The sequence below is a fragment of the Carlito syrichta genome, unplaced genomic scaffold, assembly GCF_000164805.1.
Source record: "Carlito syrichta isolate Samal-C Ts95f unplaced genomic scaffold, Tarsius_syrichta-2.0.1 Scaffold214501, whole genome shotgun sequence".
Classification (NCBI taxonomy): Eukaryota; Metazoa; Chordata; class Mammalia; order Primates; family Tarsiidae; genus Carlito; species Carlito syrichta.
The window spans coordinates 1-4,452 of record NW_007158597.1 but is presented as its reverse complement, the minus strand read 5'-3'; the positions used below and the strand labels follow the sequence as shown (position 1 = coordinate 4,452).

Here is a 4,452-nt window from a genome sequence, read left to right as displayed (position 1 = left end):
TTTATTACACCAATTAATCATTTTTGAACATATAACCTTTGGAGGAGTAATTGAGTATTTTAAATTTACACAAGTATTTCCATCAAGTGAATTTTCACCCTTTTATCTAAATACACCTAAGCAATTAAAAAAATATGAACTATTAGCTATATATTAAGTGAGAAACCACATACAAGCCAAAGAATGCGGAGCTAAAAGAACTGAAAGGCCAAAGTTTGAAAGTGTAAGGAGATGTAAGAGTTGGGAACACAGCCAGTCACACTTTATGTTCTAGTAGTTCCAATATATTTACATGTAGACTAATTCAACTTAGACGTTAACATACAGGCTGTAGATAGAGTTTAATCTTATTGGTACTAACTTTCACCTAAGACACAGCTCTTTCAAAATAAAGTGAATACAGGAACAGCTTCATGTTCTTCACCTTGATTTTCATAACTGTCTTAAGTTTAAATGGATTCAAATTAAAAACAATCTCCTACAGGTCAGTGGAGCTTTTCTTTCCCATCCAAGCACACACCCTACCCACCACCCCTTATACATTGACTTTATCCTGTTTTAGGTCAATGAGAGCTTTTAGTCACACACATAGGTTACACCTGGAGAACTGGCTTGTCACACACACACACACACACACACACACACACACCTCTGGTAGGAGGTAATGTTGGGACAGAAGTACAGAATTTCTAGTTTGTTGTTCCAAGTATGTACAACATGCAGCACTGCTGAATCAGGTAATCATGTGCACCAGGGCAGAGAAGATGAGGTGTGGACTCATAGAAAGCAATCAAATGGAAATAAAAAGGACTTTTTCTTTCAGAATTCCCCTGTCTTTATTTGTGGAGGTTATCCAATACGTTCTTTAATTACATTCCACACTTCTGAATCCATTCCTGAGTTATTATGCTGTACTTTGTTTTGTGGATTCCAACAGTCTTGGGAACTAAAGGATCATCTGGATTGAGATCACACAACAGAGAACAGATGGACAAGAGTACTTTTGAAATAGTGCTGCAGACAACTATGACCATAGAATATAAAGACAAATGCTGCCATTACTGTCAACATTTGGATGATAAATACTTGTTGTACCTGCAACCTTATGTGGTTTGAAGGGCTAATCTTTTGGGAAGTGAATTGTCAAGAAAAACACTCCATCCTGATAGAGTCTGTCTTTGGCCCCCATTATTGTATCTTGCCATGGAACATATCATCTCCAACAGGACCTGCCAATCACTGTACTGGGGATCCCATGGCAGGCCATTCAATTCTTTTGGATATTCTTCAGAGTGGTGGTGGGAAGTGGGTGGCTGCTTGCTCCAGGTAGAGGACAGGGGTGGGGGAGGTTTGGAAAAGAGTCCAGAGAGCATGAGGCTGCCTCTGTGATCACACAGTGGGAAACAATGGTAAGCCAGGAGAATGGGTCCAGAGGGACTGGCTGAGCCTGAGCCTGTTGCAGAGGTCACCCCATCACCTGTGGCCCCTTTATGTGTTGCAGCCTCAGGAATCACTGCTGCCAGAACAACTTCTTCCTTCCTGGTTCAGCTCTGCTGATCCCTCTGCCAGAGAAAAGGCCAAGATCTGGCTCTGTGAACACCTTTAGGTTCACCAGTAAGAGGGACAGGTACAAACTGCTTTCCGGCCTCATTTCTTTATTTATTTACTTATTTATTTGTTTGTTTCTTTAGAGGTGAGTTCTTATTATGTTGCCTAGGTTGGTCTCAAACTCCTGGACTCAAACATTCTTCTTGCCTAGAGCTTCCCAAAGCACTTGCATTACAGGTATGAGCCACTGCTCACTGTCTGTAAGATCCTTCTGGTTAAAGTGTCTTGAAGAGTTTGTTGAATACTCTCTGCAATAAAAAAATAATAAAAATCAGACAACAAATAATATAAAATGAAAATTATCAAAAGTGACTATTTGGGGATTCTGTAAATTACCAAAGCGATAAATAAATCCTGAAGTACTTACTCTTGGAAAAGTTCTAAAGTTTTGGGTAAGGATAGGAAAAATTGATGGCATTTTACCTGGGACTGCTCTCTTCCACTCCAGTTCAGTCTGTATGAACTTTATAAAAGTATAGTTTTACCAACACGAGTATGGCAGCAAAAAATTGCAGCTTGATGCCAAAGAGAGTGGACTTTAGTTAGAACAGAGCTCTGAGCAAGATCCTTCAGTGTTTTCAGTTAAATGTGATGAACTCTGCAGTGAATTCACAGAAAGAGCCCACAGCTTTCCTATTCCAAGGTGATGCCTTGGTTGGAACAAGTGGTATGCCAGCAGAATTTTAATACTGGATTCCTGGAATTGTGGGATGTAGCCTTGCTGAGGCTGCACCCTTTCCTGATGAATTAGAAGCTGCAGGGATGATTGATAAAGATCCAAAAGGGTCCAGTTAAAAGTACAAGCATACGAGGCAAGAACTGCTGCATTCAGAATGAAGTCCTCAAACACCACACTAATGAACTGGAAGAAGCATCATGAGCTTGTGGTGTTTTAGTGAAACTGCCCAAATCATTGATAATTATTAAGTTATGCTAGAACATAGGCAAGTCCTGAAGATTCTTGCTACAAATTAAAAATAATAATAAGAAGAAAAGTGATAGCAGTAGTGAAAAACCAAGTGGAAAATATAATTCAAAATAGTTATTTTATAGATGTTCAAATTATTCTTCCTTTGGTGGGAATAGTGGGACCAGTTATTAAATGAAAATGTGCATGAGAGAAGCATCTGCATTCTGTAGTATTATCTGGTTAGTAAATATACATAAAGCTTTGTTCATTGCACATTTAGCATTTCTGCCCTTTACTATATGTACTTTATCTCGATTTAAAACATAACAAAGCCAAACATAGACTCTTTTAAACAAAATAGCAAAAAATAAGTAAGAATAAGCAAATAATTATGGAAGATCAATCTTATTAAAGAAAAGTGTGAAATGTGCCTGGGATAATGCTAAAGTATTAGAAAATAGAAGGAAACTTTCTATGCCTCTTCTCTGATTGAGGCTACACAGATTTAGTCTCTATTTGTTTTCCTTAAAACAAAGGGTATTTTATGTCATTGTGCTCACAAAAGAGGTCCTCAGCTTTCTGTTGTCTCTCTTCAGGCTGCTGTACCCACCGGGAAATTTGCATAGTGCCCTCTAGAAAGGACTTTCCCTTGTAAGTGTGAGATAAAAGCTCAGTTTTTACCTGGCCTTGGCTGATAGAACGCCTCAGCTTACTTCTGAAAATGAGATTTTCTGCTTAGCTCCTGGGACTACTGAAGTTCTGGGTCCCTAGTAAGGATAGAGGGAGAAGAGGAAGGCGAATACCATGGGAAAATGAACTCTGGGGCCACACTGCCTCCCATGTGTACTCTTTCCACGTGTTAGATGTGTATGTCACCAAAAGAGGAATTTTTAAATTGAGATCTGTGAGTGAGGAATATTCCAGTAGGGGCAGGGACCTGTACTCTGGTGAAGATTGTCATACAAAAGGAAGGGGATGGTGTATGCATCTTCTAGAAGTCCCTTTGTAGCCTGCAAATCTTGTATTCTTTCTAAAAGTTGAATATTTTTGATTTATAAATCCAAATAACACTTTTTGCAGTCTGACATTTTAGAAATGGGAAATTATGGAAATGTCTTAGTTTGTATAAATGATCTCACACTTCTCTCTCATTATTTCAGAATTTATTTGGGATATTGTGGTGACCCAGACTCCATTCTCCCTTCCCATCACCCTTTGAGAGTCAGCCTCCATCTCTTGCAAGTCTAGTCAGAGCCTCCTACATAGTAAATGGGGACACACATTTGAACTGGTACCTGCAGAAAGTAGGCCAGTCTCTACAGCTCGTGATTTATTTGGTTTCCAACTGCTTCTCTGGTTCAGATATGTTCAGAGGCATTGGGTCAGACACTGATTTCATACTGAAAATTCACGGGGTGGAGGCTGAGGATATTGGAGTTTATTACTGCATGCAATACATACACGATTCTCCCACAGTAATATAATCTCATAAAAACCTTCACTGCTTGAAGTGATCCAGTTGCCTATGTGTGTTGTTTGGGTGGGGAGAAGCTCAGCAGATTCTCTGAGTCTGTGTAAGAGGAAGATGTTGGAGAAATCAGGGGAATAGGTCTGTCCCATGAGTACCTTGTTTATACCTCAACTACCATTCATCTATGTCTCCCTCAGCTGCAACAACCTTAGCATGTTATAAGCAGTAGAAGAATGGTGGGTTGTTCCATCATGATGACATAATGCTCATGATACAACTGAATAAAAGTGCATCTGCTTCTTACATTTGTCAAATAAAATGACCCAGAATAAATACCAGTCATTGCCACAAATAGGAATGCACCTGAAGTCCATCTGTTTTTATATATTCTGATAACATAATTATTAGTTAGTATTCAGAAATTGGTATTTTCCACTTTCTCTTTTTTATACTTTCCCTACTT

General features: G+C 39.0%; 1 pseudogene; it reads right to left on the bottom strand.

Annotated features, from left to right (window-relative positions):
- Window positions 1–869: 869 nt before the first annotated feature.
- Window positions 870–1,201, bottom strand: LOC103253248 (annotated as a pseudogene).
- Between the last annotated feature and the right edge of the window lie 3,251 nt (window positions 1,202–4,452).